Here is a 17,989-nt window from a genome sequence, read left to right on the forward strand (position 1 = left end):
TGAGTGAAGTTTGGAAACCATTGAATTAGGAAGTTTTTGTGAAAGATTAATTAGTTCGTGCTCATTTCAAGTAATCTCTTCTTTTCATTTTGTAGCCAGGTGGAATTTCAGTATGTTGCCACAGATGCAGAACCATTGCAAAAGGTAATGTTGAAAGTTTCACTGTTTAACTTTTCAAAAATCGCATCATGAGCAGAACACACCAAGAATGAAAAAGGTATATCTCGTTCTATGCCATATGGAAGGTGATGCTCCTTCTAGCATCCTTCTCCTTCTCATTGCAACCTTTCCCATCTGACTGAGGCGGTTAGCGATAATTAGTCTCAGCCTGGGCTACCGCCGGAGGGAGGGGGAGGGTTGTTGCTAGTCGGTGTAGCCGAAGTGTGAGTGTGTTTCTCAATGTGCGAGATCTGGTGAAACTTTTTTTTTTTTTTTTTTTGATTGTGAATGCTTGGGTGATTAACCGAAAACCTATTTTGTTTCAATGAATATTAAACCACGCATGTACCTCAATGAATTAAAATAAACAAATAAATCAAATACATATTATTGTAATTGAATTCAAGAAAAATTGGTGGCATGAGAAAAATTCTTACACTCAAGTTATTTTGGCTTTCTTCACACGAAGTGGTTAGTTGAATCAATTTTTCGAAAAAGTTGCCTGCTAACTAGTTGACTTGCGTCTTTTGTTGTCTTCACACGAATCAACTTACTTGTTTCAACTTTTCTTCTAATAAGCTGAATTATTGGCAATGTCTTTATGAGTTGAATCAACTAAAAAGCTGATTCAACTAAAAGTAAGCATGTAATAGCAAGCAAATAGGTAAGTATTATATACTTTTCTATTTCTTTGCCAGCATTCTCAATTGGATTCTTTTCTTGACTGAACTGCTTCTTTATAGCAAGTTATCGATTTTGCTCCCTTTCAGTTCATGTTTTAATGATCTTAGGGAAGGTTGCATATTTTCGGGATCTTCCCACATGCATCACAAAAGGAACCTTGGGAAGTAGAAGCTTATCTTCCCCATGAGGACGTATAAGTCCTGACTTCACGTAACTTCTTTGGTATTTCTCCTTTCTTGATATCTTCATTTAGCAATTTCTTGATTATTTTTGTTTTCCCTTTTTCATATTTATTTTTTTAATTGATTATTTTTTTTAAGTGTTAATATAATGCAAAACATTCTATGAGCGAACGTCGCAAATGTATACTCGTTTGCAGTTTTATTATAGTGCGATTCCCGAAAAAATGTCCCGTGCGTACGCTAAGTTTTTTAAATTTATTCAAGTAACTTAATTAAAAATGGGATTAACTGTTATGCTTTGATATATTATTAAAGCATGTGTTATTCCCCGACACCCTTATTTTTTAAAGGCTTTGGTTAGCTTGAAAAAATACAAAACTTAGCATTACGCATGGGACATTTTTTTGAGAATCGCCCATAGCAGAATAAATGATTCTGGATAGAATTTGAATAGAATGTAATCCCTTTACATAAACTAAAGGCTTAGAGAGCATGAAGAAAACTGCTCCTTTCTCTAATTCTCAATTCTAAAGGTTAATATTTGATCCTGTACTATTCCAGTATTACTTATTGATTTCTTCAATTAGCCTATCAACCCTTCGTTTCTCACCCAAGTTTCGTTCAAAATTACCCTCATTAATAAAACATTTATCAGTTGAAAAACAACAATGTTCTTAAAATATATTTGATGAACAAGTATAAGTTCTACACAAATAACAAACGAACTTCCTCTCAGCAAAAGCAAACATATAATTACAAATCCGATGGAAATAATAATTGTTTCGATTTTCCCTTTTCCAGCGAAAAACGCGTGACAAATATTTTGTTTTGACCTAAAACGACGCTTTTGGGTGTCACGTGCGAAGTAAAATGTCCGTCAATCACCAAAGCCGAGCCTATTATTAAAGTTAAACTTTGTGTGAATGCATTGAAAAGAAATTGACATTAAGATGTATGGAATAATTGCATATGATCATTGTTTTTCTTGTGATGTGGAAAACTAAAATACGCTTAGATAAATTCTTTCAAAAAAAAAAAAAAAAAAAGCCGTTAAAAAAAAAAAAAAACTTTTCAAACCCAAATTCTTAATGTACATTATCATACATAAATCTTTTCGAAATTATGATTTTTCAAACATTAGTTGTCTTATGGTTAAATGATAAATTTCAGCTTAAATTATTAGTACTCTTTTATAAACCAAGAAAACTTTCGAAAATCCGGTTAAGGGTGGTACTTTTCGGTCATAAGTATGTCACGGCACAGTTTAAACATTAGCCCCCAAACTGGTCAAAAGACAATTCTTAGTGGCTAGTCAAACGACGCCAAAATCAATATTCTGAAATTTAAAATTTAAGGTGTAATATTTACTAATAATAAAGCTGAAAGTCTCTCTGTCCGGATCTCTCTCTCTCTGTCTGTCAGGATCTCTGTGACGCGCATAGAGCCTAGACCGTTCCGCCGATTTTCATGAAATTTGGCCTAGAATTAGTTTGTAACATGGGGGTGCGCACCTCGAAGCGATTTTTCGAAAATTCGATTTTGTTCTTTTTCTACTCCAATTTTAAGAACATTTTCCCGAGCAAAATTATCATAAGATGGACAAGTAAGCAACAAAGTTATTATAACGTGGAACCGTAACATGGGCAAGCCAGTTGGCGAGAAATTCGTCATACATAATTTGTAAATATACAGGCGAACCAAAAGACCTTTTAATTTTCTACTACGGGCAAAGCCGTGCGGGTGCCACTAGTTTTAAATAAATCAATTCATTAAATAGGAATAATAGTTACAGTAAAAGGGGAAATAAATCCATCAAAAAAAGAACTAAGTCATTGTTGCTTCCCAATTCCAAAAGTGATGTGCCGGTGACCTTCCTCGTAGTAGTTAAAGGTTCGCACATTTTGTTTTGGCAGGGTTACCGGAATAGCCGGTGCAGGTGTGCTGGCGCACCGAGAATTGTTTACATATAATGGTAAATCACCAAATATAAGTATTTTACCGCCTCTTTATCCATCTACCTTTTTAACATTCAGTCCACTATTAATTTACCGAAGGAACCGAACCAGTCATTTATTATATATGCAGTGGTGATAAACAAAATTGCATCACCCGCACCGCAAAGGAGAGGAATATCATCCCAACTGCATTCAACACACAGTCAAGCATCCCGTATCCCAGATGATTTGGGGATGCATTTCTGATCAACGAGTTGGTGGGCTTCACTTTGTGCAAGGAACAGTAAACGCTCAGGTGTATATTGGCATTTTGGAGGAGAAATTGCTTCCTACTATCCGGGATCACTTTACTTCAGTTCCAAACGTCATTTTCCTGGATGATTCTGCTCCGTGCCATAGGTAATAAATAATAAGTAACAAATAAAAATCCTTTATCATGCCATTAGACTTCAATTGACATGGGGTTAAGTTTTTTTTTTCTCTAAACTCACACACAGGTTTAGAAATGGAAAAATAAGCATGGGGTCAGCAGTTTGCCTTGGCCCGGAAACAGCCCCGATCTACGTACACAATTATCAGATTCCTGCTGTTAAATGTTTATTTCATAAGTTTTGTAGAGTTTCACATACATTCATCGTTAATCGGTCGTCCAAAACTTCTCACATAATCCCATTGTTGTGAAAATGCGAGGGTGGTGCAGTTTTTTTTTTTACCAGCACTGTATGAGACAGTGAGAAGCAAAGGGATGTAAGTGGCTAAACTAAAAATTTGGAGATAACCAGTACACATGGCACGTGAACCTCTCCTCTGTCTTGGGGCAAGAGATGGTACTAGTAGCCCTGGTAGGTGCTGCTATACAGCATGATTTAGAAAAAAATTTCAATGAAAGCCTACTTAGGATGTTATCTTTAAACCCGTTTTATTCAAAACTTGAAAATGTCCACTTGCATCCCTTTGCTTCTCACTGCCTCATATATGAAGTTTGGATGTGTCAAAAGTCCTAGGATCTGTTTTAGCCGTACTGTATTTTTGATTCATTCTCTCTGAAATTCATTTCCTAAGACTACTTTTAGTAACGGTTAGATCTGTCTGATTTAGCCTTAGGCTAGTTTAGTTAAGGAGACGTTCACAAGCCAAATGAATTGAGAGAAACTACATAAAAATTTAAGGGAGAAATACGTAAGTCTTAACCCTTCGGACGGAGTTTTTTTTTTTTTTTCATTTGGCATTTTTCGTATGCTGGTTGAGTGATTATTCGGTAATTTTGTTTGAGTTACCTCTAGGTTTCCATTATGCTTTTTCAGTGTATTTATAACCAAAAAAAAAAAATTATTAAATTTAGGTTCTGTCAAAGGAAAACCCAAGATTTTTCTTCGTAAAACACATTCATAGCAATTTTAGTGATGTAACATCTTGGGCCTTGAAACTTGAACATAGACGGTGTTTTTGGCACTTATCACCTAGCGTTTCTTTCATGAAAGTATTGCGGATTTCGGCTTTAACCGAACTACACAAATAACTTTCCCTTTTCAATAATCTTACAAAAAAGATGTTTTAAAATCTGTCATAAATTTACAAAAGAACAGAACTCATCGATAAATTTAGAAATTGAAGCAACCGTCAATGAATTTATGTATTTATTTATTTAAAATTGTATTTTTTTTTTTTTTTAAAGGGAGCAGCTGCCTTTCCTTACATTGCTATGTATGCGCCCATGATGCCAGTGATATTGTAATAATGGGCAATTAATGTATAAAGGTAACATAATACAGCTTATCAAAGGACACATAATAGAACATGACATTTTTTTCGAAAGCAAACGCTCAGAAATGGATCAGGGTAAAAAATTTCTATCCAAAATCAGCAGAACGCACAATTTCATGGAGACCACATTAAAGTGGCTGGGTTATGCAGAAAATATTAGTAGCATGAGTGAGGTTTGTTTCCTTCAATTAAAAGTACTAATTTAGTCACTGAAATTGACAGAAAAAGCAAAAAAATAACATGTAGCCAGGAAAAACTTTTATTTTCCCAACAGTTATTTTTTATTTATTCTTTTTTTAATATCCGATTTTGGAAATAAAGCTTAGTTTTTATGACGTCACAAGTGATGCACTTTGGCACGCTACTCCATTGATGTCCTAAATTCCTTTGCTGTCAACCGCGTTGCCAAGTTATGATAATTTGCGCTGTGCGCTGGTGGCATTTCATCACTTGTGATGTCATGTGCAGAAGTGTAAAAAACGAATTTCAATCTGCGCACTAATTTAAATAATTGTTAAAAATATTAAACTTTGTCAAGTAATTTAAAAAAAAAGTGGTCAAATCCTGTGTTTTTAAATATGCTCTTAAAGAAAAAAATATTTTAAAATTTTGGAAACGACCCCATTAAAATTATTCTTGAATTATTTATCTTTGTAGGAATCTACTTTGTATGACAAGATGCAGTTGGACAACATATTCACATCATATGATGAAATGATGTAAGTAAAGAAATTGTACACAAAGAGTGGATATTGTTAAAATATTTCTTAATTAAATTTTATTTATATTTTATTCGTTTATTTATTTATTTATTTAATATTATTATTATTTTAAATAAGGTGTGTTATCGTTCATTGTCCACGTCCACAAATATTTCTTGCAAGTATTTTTCATATCTTGTTTATTGAAACAGGGAAAATGAAAATAAATTTTACGCATTTCTCGTACTTTAAAAAAGCATAAAAATAAATGAATAAAAAAAAGTTTTTTTACCCAACATTGCATATGTCATGCTAACTAAGTCATGCAAAGCGGTTTGCTCATTTCTCTAATCTAAATTTGAATTATATTATATTTTTTAAATTATTATATTATATATAATTTTGTTATATTCCAATTAAAAATTCTCTTAATGTATTACGGTAACGGTAAAGGTATGATTGAATGAAATATGAATTTAAATGGTTTCGTTTTTATAAAGAAATAGAAAATTTGACTGTACAATAAAATCTTGAGTATCTTTTATGAAAAAGCAAAAATTTTGGATAAGAAAAAGAAATAAATTTTTGTTTTAATGTTCTTAACTAAAGTTGTTTTAAGAAAGCTTTTTTTTTCCCCTTTAGCAAGAACATGGCCTGTGTAAGAATTCATTATGGCTCAACAGAAAAAAGAACTTTGACGCATCGTCCAAAATATCCGGTAGTGTGTATTATTATTTTTAATTAACTTGATTAAAACACACTACCGTTTATTATCATTAAAAACGTGGTTAAAAATTAACTTTTTATACCAACTACTATATGAACAGTACAACTGCTTTACTCTTTTCTTTGAACGTTTCAAAAACTATAGAAGTGAATCGGTATAAAAGTACAGTAGACCCTCGTTTTACGCGGGGGTTACGTTCTACGGAAATGCTGCGTAAATCGAAACCGCGTAAATTAAGACCTAATAACAGTGTTGAAGTAGGGGTTTGGTTCCGTAGATAACAAAATACTTCATTCTAGTGTTAACTAATTGTATAATAAGTTTAATGTGTACTTTTATCGACTTTTATGCACAACATGCATAAAGAAAACATAAATTAATTTCGCGTTCTGTTTATAAAGAGGAGATGGCTATGATAGTCTTTTGGCAGTCATTAAGAATTTTTCTTTGTAATTCTTTGCAGAGCATCAACGCATCCATGACCACTTCCGTCATTTCCATGGTAGAATTTTCCTTCACTAACAAATAGGGCTCGACCGATGGCATTTTTTGGCCGATGGGCCGATGCCGATTGTTGGCCGATTGTTCAAAGATGGCCGATGGCCGATTGTTTTCCTCCAAATGGCCGAATGCCGATGGCCGATGGCCGATGCTGTTGGCCGATGGCAAAAAAAATCAAATCAAACAGAAATAAATTGATAAGATTGTCATGGATTTAAAGGATCATTGATTCATTTCACTTTACTTCCTTTCTACAAATAAAGAATTGTAATCACAAAAAAAAAATCAGATTTCGACCTAAATTTCTATTTTACTATCACCAACTTTATACTTCACAAGTTTTTTCGGCACATCTGTACATACATATGTACCTAAGAACATATAGATAACCAAATATCCATTTTGAACGCCTCCTCAGTTAATTAGCGCAAATTCTCTTGTGATATCTTCATGCAAGTAAACTTGCGTCACTCAAAAACGTTATGAAATAGTAAATTGAAAACTCATACGTACGTAGTATGATCTAAAAGTTCGAGGTCAAGTTGTATAAAACCTTACCCTGAATAGTTCACACTACCGAAGCATATATCTATCTACAAAATAGTTAACTTGAACGATTATGCACTTCTGCCAACGATCGTATAGCTTTTAGAAGCACTCCTGGAAAACATTTTTCTCAAATTCCTGTAAGGCCTCTTGCGCTGCTGCTTTAACTTCATCGTGAGGAAGAAGGCGACTTTCATGTTGAGGATGCACAGTTCGATTGGTCAATACTCTGATATGACAAACAAATAACATAATGTTTCGTCGGACTTAGCTCCGTGTGACTTTTACCTATTCCTAGCAAAAAAACATTTGCATAGACGCCGCTTTTTTCCGTCAGGAGAAGATGAAACTGCATCATAGAAGGTAGCGAAAAATGACTTCCAGGAGTGTTTCCAAAAGTTATATGAACACTGGCAGAAGTACATAGTCCCTTAAGACGACCTTTTGAAGGTGGATGTGCTTCGATAATGTGAACTATTTTGGGTAAGATTTTATACAGCTTGTCCCCGAACTTTTGCATCGTACTACGTACAATCTGTATAGGGTGTAGTTATGCTTCTCCTTTTTTGACTGCTGTATGATGAAAGAGAAAGAACAATAGCCAAAAAAAAGAAGGAAGAAAAACAAAGAGACTGTTTAATAACCAATTAATTTTTTTTTTTTTTTTTTAATTGAGCATATAACTAAGATTTCAGTAATGTTGTAATAATGTATGGATTTAGGTACACTAAACATAGTTAAAAAAAATTAAATTACGTTGTTTAATCATTCAAAAAAAAAATTAAGAATAGAACTATAAAACCGTCAACAAATTACGCAATTAAAGTGGAAAGATTGCACGTAGACATTTTTTAGTCATCAAGTTAAACAAAAAAGGTAACAGATAAATTACAATATTAAATCAAAATAGGAATATTTTTATACTTATTTAAAATTTATGAATAGAAAAGTTTGCCTTTTTCATGAAAGTTATAACAGTGACATACATTTTGCTGAAAAAAATAGCCATGAAAAGAGCAAGGTTCTTAAAACGCAGGTACAATAAACAAACTCAATATTTACACCAAGTTAATAACTGAATACATATACTACTTGATCTGATGTTTGCACACATAGTATTGAACGATTTGATTGTTTAATCTTATATGAAGCTTTACAAACAAGTTCAAATTAAATTTTTCAATTTAACAATAATTTTCTGAAATTTAAAAAATTGCATAATAGAAAATCCTTGAAACTTTTCTATAAAAAACGAAAATAACTTATTCATTGATTTTATATAAATACATAAAAATAGTTACTTACAACAGAAAAAAAAATCAATCGCCATTAATGATGCAAAAAAGATGGCAATTTACGAAATATAGGTGAAACAAGTATGAGAAATACGCAAAATGACATTTCTTGACCAAAATAAATAATTGCTAAATATTTAAGAAATGCTTGAAACGACGAGGTAGGGTTAGGGGGGTCACCCTCTGATTTTGGAGTAAATCACACTTCGGCCCCAGCTTCTGCCACATTTTTTTAGCACAGAACAGCTACCATCAACGCCTCGGAAGAGTTTCTGAATCTACTTCAGCACTTCTGAAAAATAAAATTCAAATGCCCCTTTGATTTCCGAATTATGTCACCATTCAAAACGTCTTTAATCAATTTTTTACATTAATGCCCTAAATTCTTTCTAAACAATAGATAAAGTTTGAAAAAAAAAAATCTCCAATTTTATGAATGGTGTTAGTTTTAAACAACTCAGAAGTACAACTAGAGTTTAATTTCAGAAATTGAGGGAGTGGGAGGAGGGGCACGCAAGTGTTCTCGGAAATTCAAAAAATAGTCGTAAAAATAGATTTCAAAATAATCATAAACATTGAGCAGAAAACCCTTTCAAAACTTGCACCCGAGTTTGTTTTGACGCGCAATGGAGGATTTAAAATATAGCAAATGTTGCAATTGCGCGAGAGGCCCCATAACCATAGGGCCACCGAAGGAGTTACAAAAATGCGAATGATAAATGTTTTACAAATTCTGTGATCCCCAAAATGTATTTCGACGGGCCCCAAACTTGTAACTCCGCCGAAGCGATACAGAAAAGACTGCATTACTGTGATTCATATTACAAATATCGAAAAATTAAAAATTACCGTCGGTTCAACGGGAATCTAATAAAATGACACAAAAATCGGTTTCGCCATCTCATATTTGTTTCCATAGTCTCCAATTCGGCAATATAACACCAAATGATCGTCAGTCTGAGACGATACATTAGTTTTGCATTGAAATAAGTAATTAATAGCCACAAAAAATGAGTAAACAGGCTTTTCAGAACTCCCGATCAAAACAAAAAGGGAAGTGCACAACTGGAACGTCGGCAGACCCCACATACAACCTTCTACAGATTATCATTTTTGAGTTATGACTTATGACAGATACATACGTACATCCTGCTGCAAGAAACAACGCAATAATTAACTTGTTTGGTACCTGAATGTAGTATTAAAAACTCTTCTATGGATGACTAAAAATAGAGATTCATACTGAAATTTAAGTAAATAATTTTATAAAAACAGCAAAGGTCCTTTTTTTTTCAAAAACATCGGCCAATTCCATCGGCTTTTCGATGTTTTTTAAGGCCGATGGGCCGATGTTTCCCGCAAGTTAGCATCGGCCGCTGATGCCGATGCCGATGGCTAAATTGTTGAACCATCGGCGCCGATGCATCGGCCGGGCCGATGCATCGGTCGAGTCCTACTAACAAATAAGAAAGATCATTTCTATTGTCTAGGAATGGCTCAAAATTTTCAATGTGAACGTTTTCTCCTTTGTCACTCCTAAAAGCTCTTGTTCCTGTGAATTCTGAACTGTGTGAGTTTAATAACTTTACTTCTGGAGAGAACTCTGGAACCAATCGCATAAAATGTCTCCAGTGGCTCAAGCTCGATTATTAGCACATCAAAATGCAGTTGATTACGCATAATCTGCAATATTTAGGACTTTGGATTTTGAAAGAAGGGAAAATTTTATCTGCTTGTGTGAAAATTTTATCCGCGTAAAACCGAAACTCATCCGCGTAAAATAAAATAAAGATGTCAAATCTTAAACCGCGTAAAATGAACCCGCGTCAAACGAGGGTCTACTGTATTCAGTTCATTGCTTGAATGAACTGAAACCGCAAATGTCATGCGCAATTAATTTTTTTTTCTTATACTCCATCTGCAGTGTGCCGGTGATAGAAGTTAAATTTGAGACGTCCTGGCGAGAATCGCGGATATCGTACATACAGAGTGCGGCACATCAACCTCCTGTATTTGGAGAGGGCGATGTGTGAATTGTGGTGGGGGATACGGTGGTGAAAGTGGTTTTGATTGATAGCAGTACACGTGCCATTTACTGTAGTTGCAAATCTTTGTCACGGTGACCATCTTCATATGTTGCGGAGGTGTGTATTTATAATGGTGGTTTTTTTTATTTCGATTCAGCAAGAATTTTGTGTTCGGTTCCAACTTGGCTCCCGTCCCAGATAGAAAAAAAAAATCATGTTTAAGTATCAAACTTTAGAGTCGCTGGTACTGTACTGAAAACAAAAATAACTGGCAGACCTCAGACAGTTACAACGTTGAAAAATAAGGCACACATAGGAGCGTCCATCGAGGAAAGTCAAAACCGTTCAGCCCTTAAACATACACCTTCCCAGCGATTTTCCGATACGGTTTTTTGTCACCAACCAATTGAATGAAATATTAAGTCCGCCTCTACACGTAATAATTTATTTTTTCTTCATCTGCCTTTGAGTACTTTGTTGACATACTTCCTATCCCTTCTTATAATCCTCTCTATTTTTTCTTTCAAAATGTATTAGTACATCATATCTGATTCAAAATTTTCCTTATAAGGTGAAAAATAATTCCAAGTAGTTTTTGGTACTTTAACTCGAAAATATAAGAAACGTGTATTTTAATGTATAACGTGCACTTAATGAAAAATATATTCTTTACATTTTTATTTATATGTTACTAGATTATTAAGTAAAAATATAAATAAGTAAAACTACTGGTTTAAATTTTTTTTTCGTAAATAATCTCCGTTGTGAGTTTTAACCTTTGTTTTCCATTTGTTGATTAATTGATACAGTTTTGGCACGCGCGCGCGAGTTCTTTTTAATTAATCGACAACACTCTTACGTAGAACATCGTTGCGTAAGTTATAAAACGTAAAAGATTTTTAACTTTATTTTATTTATTTATTTATTGTTGTTCTTGCTGTTTGATGTTTAGAACAATGCTTACAAAATCAAATGTGTTCTCCTTTGCTTTAGAAATTGTCTAAAAACAACAAATTAAAAGTTTTTTCAAACTAAGATTTCTTTCTTTAATAACAGTTTTGTGCATGACTATGCATGTCTTTTCCTAGAAACATAGTAGCTTCAAAAAAGGATTTGCTATTTCTTTTGAAAAAATTTTAAAATTAAATTCACTTAAAAATAATTTAAATTCCTTGTAACCCTTTTGTGCAGTTTTTTTTTTTCACTTTATTAAAATAAGTTAAAGTAAAGTTTTAAACTGTAAATTGTACCTTTCCATGTCTGTGTAACGGGAATCGGCGTGTCAAGGCCAAATAACCTCCCACTCTCCACCCCTTTTCCCCTTCTGATTGTCATGATCACGGCACTGCGAATCCCCCCCCCCTACCTAGTTTCGGTAAATATTATGTGTTGCAGGTGTAGCGTGGGGAATAGTTCATAGTGTCGTGACAAACCATGACAAACAGAAGGGGGAAAGGGTAGGGTATTTGGCTATGATATATGCCAATTCTCGCTACATAGACTGTAGTAATACTTCTTAATCGAAAGAAATTGATTGCAATGATTTGCTAACAGTAAACAAGTCTTCTTTTATTTTTCAGTTAATTGAAATGTTCAGTCTTCTCGGCGGATACAGTGGACTTTGGCTTGGATTTTCTCTGTTAAATGGATATGAATTCTTACTCAGCAGAATATCTCATCACTTAAAAAGGAGAAACATTCTCTCCTCAAATAACTGTTATAGAACAAAAATTAACTCATTTAAGTGAAATTACAGTGGTGCTTTCAAACTCTTAAGTTATTTATCTAATTTAAAGATCACACAGTTTTTAATAATTAAATAAAATACATAAATTTCCATTGTATAAATTGAATTTGTATGAAACTGTAATTGTATAAAATTAAAATAGTTTCAAAGAGAGAAAAATTATTTCCTCAAATAACTGTTACAGAACAAAGATTACCTCATTCAAGCGAAATTACATAAGTGATTTTAAACTTCTTGTTAGTTATCGAATTCAGTGAAGATAATTCAGTAGATCCTCATTGGTCCGGAAAAATAGAGGATCCAGGAAGTCCGAATTTATGAAAGTACGCATAAAGCAAAATAAAGCATAAATTAAGAATGGTACTTAACTAACAGTAAACATTGAACTTTTAATTCAAAAGAATAAATATAAAACAGCAGAAGGGAAAATTTAGTGTATGTAGCACATACATTGTTTTACTGGCCTACAAAAATATATTATTTCGCTAACTCGCCTTTTATTTATGAAGTATATACATCAAAATCTAAATGGTTGCCCGGATTAAGAGAAGTCTGATTTGATGGAGTTCGGATTAATGAGGATTTATTATGATTTAAACTACGAGTCAAAAACTCTTACTTTCTACATAATTACGACATACTTATTTTTTAAACAAACTCATTGGCCGAGTTTTTATCACGAATGATTCAATATCTGTCTGAGAAGGGCGCCTAAGTAAGTAAGCCTCAATGAGATGACATCTGCCTCCAGCTCGGTTATTTACTATTCCAGACTGAAGAGTCTACAGCAAGGACGAAATTGCAGCCTCTTGATGCGATAGCCGGGCTATCGATGTATTGCAAGTAGTGTCAGTTGGGGAAATGGAAACACTCTATTATCCCACTTGTGGTAATTTTTGAAACTAAAATGTTGGTGAGTGAAGACTAAGAAACATAAATATGACATTTTGAAAGTGACGCGTTTTTATAAACAATTGTGTGAACGTCATCATCGTTTGAAGATGACACTGAAAAAAGGTTGTTTTCTAAGTTTTAGTAATCTTTCATTTTCCTCTCCCATAGGGCCGGATTTGGAAGTGTGGAGGCCCCTAATCATCAAGGTTCGAAAAGATCATCAGATTTTCAAAAATATCCGCTACTTTTATATATATCCGCATATTTTGATATATATATGTACATATCCGATATTTTCGACCCGTGAAAGTTAGGATATTTTGTAAAAATTTTATTGTGGGGGCCCCTTTGTTGTGGAGGCCCCGGGGCAGTAGCCCCGCCTGGCCTCCCCTAAATCCGGCCCTGCTCTCCCAGCAGGTCTACAAATGCGAAGCCAATGACTCATTCCACTTGTCATGTGGATGGTTTAAGATTTATTTATCTAAAAATATTTATTTATAAATTTAATCCTCCCAGCTATTCTTTAATGTGCATTTTAGGTGTTTCCATTTACCCCATAAACACAGTTTTCTGGGGTAAGTGGAGACAACTGAGTTTTTCATTCTTCTTTTTTTTTTGGAAGACTGAATTTCGGCGTGAAATACACTTTTTTTTTATGAGTGTATTTTACATGAATTCGGAGCATTATTTTAATTTATTATTATTTTTTTAAGTTGATTTCAGTTTACGTTTGGAGGATTCAGTGGGTCGTCTGCGACCAGAGAGCTACAGATTAAGTATTGCTCTATAAAACTTTTTAAGCTTCCAAACTGATTGTGTATAGTGGGATAATCTACCCACATCTACCTGATGGGAAAACAAATGGAGTGTTTCCATTTATCGTCTAGTCTCTAAGGTAAAGTGAAACGCACTCGGGTACTAATTACCCCAGCTTTGCCAACAATTGACGATTTGAACCGCAACCTTTGCTTCAGGCGCTTACATAAAGCGGTAATACATACCTGCGATCCAAAAATTCATAAGATATATCTAGGAGAAAGTTTCGAAAAATCTCTTTGTATTGATTGATATAGGTAAGAGCTAACTTCTTGTATCTTCTATAAATACTATATCATATGTATATTTCAATCAATTTCTATAATTGGCGTTACTAGGAATTATTCTGTTCTTTCTTTCTTTCCTTTCTTCTTTTTTTTTTTAACATTTTACATTTTTATGAAATTGTGTAAATGTATTTTTCTCATAAACGATAGATGGAGATACCGCAATTTCTTATTTTTGGATGACGTCAAACAATATAAGGATGTATGGAAATTTCCAACTTTCCAATGACGACACGGGGGGTGGGAGGAAGAAGGGACACATGTTGGACCGGGCCCGAAGGCGGCCTAATATTTTAAAAACTAGGCGCGAAATATAAGGGGCGCCCGGAAAAGTCATTTGTGACGAACCCCAAAATTTCTGTGTACGCCCCTGTGACGACAATTTACCCGTCATGAAGTAGCGCGATGACGTCAGTGCCTGATCTAGGAAGTTTCCGAGGTGGGGAAAAGCTTCAAAATGCCGCCCCCCCCCCCACATCCATCTTGCTTTAAATTTTCTATGGAGTTGTATTTTTGTATTTTTAATAAACTGTCAAGTACGAAAGGTTTGATTAAAAATTCACTGTATACCAAGCATGTCAGTATATATATATATATATATATATATATTGTTAAAACGGAGTTGTACCGTAACACAAATTGCAATTAAAAACCTTCTCCCCTTTTTTTCCGAAAACGAATTCAGTATTCAGATCCTTTATTTTTAATCTTCTAATTTTCGCCACTTAGTCCACAATCTGACAGCACACGTGTTGGAAAATTTGAGTCGGTAACGCTCATGAATGCTCAACACTTCTGTAGAAAGTTTGAGCAGGGAGAATGTTTTACCACAAAATTTTAATAGGTGTCCTGAAAAGTATTTTGAGCTTTGGATGGACATTTACAATCTAGTACATTTTCTAGGCTGACGTCATCAAAGATGGCGGCAGTCCGCCCTCATAAATGCTCGTATCTATATTAATACTTAACCGATTTGATTGCGCCGCGTTTCAACTATTGCTATAAATTAATAAATATTTATTTATTTATTGTATAACTCACATTCCTTTACAAATAATAAAAAAAGACTGCAGATAGTAAATGCGTTGAAACATGTTCAATTTTAAGTTAAAACAGTACGGTAAGTAAAAATCTAATATCTAATCTAAAAAGTAGACTTATAGGGGGGTCCAGGGCTCTCCCCCGGAGAAATTTTTGATATTGCCTAAAAACGCAGGTTTAGGGTGTCTCTGGTGATGTTACGGAGAGGAAGTTTTTGTGAAGACTTTTGAAGAAATTTTTAGAAACTGAAATTTTAAAAACGCTATTATAGGCGATATTTGTTGACGTTAATTAAAGAGAGGGGACTTGGGGGCTGTTTCCAATCGATTTCTTTTTTGAAAACAAGAGTGAAATTGATCATTCCAAAACGCAGTTACTGACAAACTTTGATGATGTTAGGGAAGGTGCTCTGAGGATCTCCTCAAAAAACATTTCGAAATAGAAATCCTAAAAGCTAACGTTTTTAAGCAACATTTAGTGATACTGCGGGTTTAAAACTATCCTCTTTATTTATTTATTTATTGGAATTGTAGATTTTTTATTTTCAGATTTTACACAGGAGCATCACTTCCCTCTCTTTTAAGGGGACTGTGTGATAAGCGCTTCATACAGATGTCGTTTTAAAAAACCCAATTTTGGTCGAATTGGATGGAATCAGAGAAAGAAGGTTTGAGGGCCTTGATCGGAATTTTTCCGAAATTGGGAGACTAGTTCCCCCAAGAGGGCGTCAACCTGGACTCCCAAAGCCCTTTGGGAATCAAAGTTAGTGCAAAACGCCGAAGATGCAGAGGTTCGACAGCGCAAGAACAAAAAGCGGAAGTCACTTATGTTCAGGGGCGGAAAGAAGGAAGGAACCAAGGGCAAACAGGTTCGAGGACACCCAAAAAAAAAAAAAAGAAAGAAAGAAACGAAGCCGCAAGGGCGCACAAAAGGGAGGAGAGGGAGCGCACCGGCGCCGGTTGGCCAGTTCGCCCCTGTTAGCACCGCTCGAATTTGCCGCCCCCTTGAAGGTGCCACCCGGGGCAACCGGCTTGCCCCCCCCCCCCCCCCGTAGATCCGGCTCTGGATGATGTAAAGCACGATAGAGAAATGTCAAAACTGCCGGCTAAACTGCGTGGTTGAAGATTTCGTCAAAATGTCACTCAAACGATATAAGGGAATATAACATCATCTGTCGGATCATATATCGTAACCCGATGACCGCAGCAATATAGGATTATTAATTTTTCGAAGTCATTGAAGGACATGTGTTAGGGGTTAGGGAATAGTATCAGGATCAGGAAGCCTGGTTGGTGACTTTTCTGTTCCAGTTATACATTTGGGAAGAAGAGCGAATACGAAGTCCAGACAGTCGGGAAGATTATCTTTTATTTTAGTCTTGCTTCCTGCATTGGCTATAATATAATTTTAACTTGCCGATAAAATTACCCATGGTGCTACGAAATCACAGTTTAAAATGCAAAACAATGTTCATTGTAACCGCCTTCTGTTAACAATAGTTTAAAAAAAACTCAAGCTACGGGAATTTCGGGGAATAAACCCGGAAAGTTGAGGGACATTGGAAGTTTTGGAAGTAAACTAACTCCATGTTTTTTCACTTTGATTCTGGGTTTGAATCATGACTATGTAATACTTTTTCAGAGGATATCATTGATAAAAAATCTATGTTCTTCAGCATAGCATAAGTAATTAAAAATTGAAATCGAATTAAAACTAAAAATATGCTTGTTGAACAAGAATTTTTCTTTTTTTTGGAAATAAATTCAAATTGTTGGTTGATATCCAAAACTTACAACGTAAGCAAACCTTGCTGACGGTATCGGTATTGAATGATATATGACTTATCTTAATGGTGCTACTATTGAAGTAGTTGAAGTAAACAAATAAATTATTTACAGAATAGTATAGTGTTTATAAAAAGTATTAAACGCTCAAATCAATCAGTTAAATATTTAATTACGAACTAATTTTAAGAAGAGTTAAAGTAACTTAACAGTCTATTTAGCGTAAATTAATTTAAAAAAAAAAAGTCACGTAATTTGCATTTACAACAGTGAAAAGGATTACATTTTAAAATCATGTACGAAAAGTGTTAAAAATTAAACTAAGTTTTCTTTTTTTTAAATAACATGAAAATTCCCAGAAATTTTCATTTAATTTCCTTCTCTAAAATTCCCGGTTTATTCCCAGGAACAAACTCGGTTTTCTCTTCCTTTGCAACACTAAAAATAGTGTACATAGTTCTTTTCTTTGATCGTAACTAAAAATGTTTACTGAAGCACAACCCAGTAAGCAAAATATCTTGCCTCAGTATTGCATAAAGGTTGACATGCAAGAAAAATCATCTTGCATTAATACTGCCTCAATGTTGTTATGTTACTCCCTTTATGCTGTCAGCAGGCTGCCACAATATTGACTGACAAGGTGTATGCAGCATAATATCAGGAAAATATCAAGGTAGGCTGCTTTTGTAATCTTGCATACGTATTGATATGACAGGATAATATCAAGATGTTGTCATGACAGTATGAAATCAGCACGTTTGCAAGGTGTTTTATCCATTTATTTATTTGTATTATTTTCACTTCAAACTCGAGAATTAAATTTCATTCTTTAATTATTTCTCTTATTCTTCAAGATAGTTTTCTAGTCTGAGAATATTT

General features: G+C 34.2%; 1 long non-coding RNA gene across 1 annotated transcript; it reads left to right on the forward strand.

Moving 5' to 3' along the window:
* Positions 1-5,370: 5,370 nt before the first annotated feature.
* LOC129233534 (uncharacterized) lies at positions 5,371-12,284 on the forward strand. Its single transcript, XR_008581468.1, has 3 exons — positions 5,371-5,463; positions 6,088-6,163; positions 12,122-12,284. It is a non-coding gene; the product is annotated as an uncharacterized LOC129233534 (long non-coding RNA).
* The last annotated feature ends 5,705 nt before the right edge of the window (positions 12,285-17,989 follow it).

The sequence above is a fragment of the Uloborus diversus genome, unplaced genomic scaffold (genome assembly GCF_026930045.1).
Source record: "Uloborus diversus isolate 005 unplaced genomic scaffold, Udiv.v.3.1 scaffold_504, whole genome shotgun sequence".
In the NCBI taxonomy this organism is placed as follows: domain Eukaryota; kingdom Metazoa; phylum Arthropoda; class Arachnida; order Araneae; family Uloboridae; genus Uloborus; species Uloborus diversus.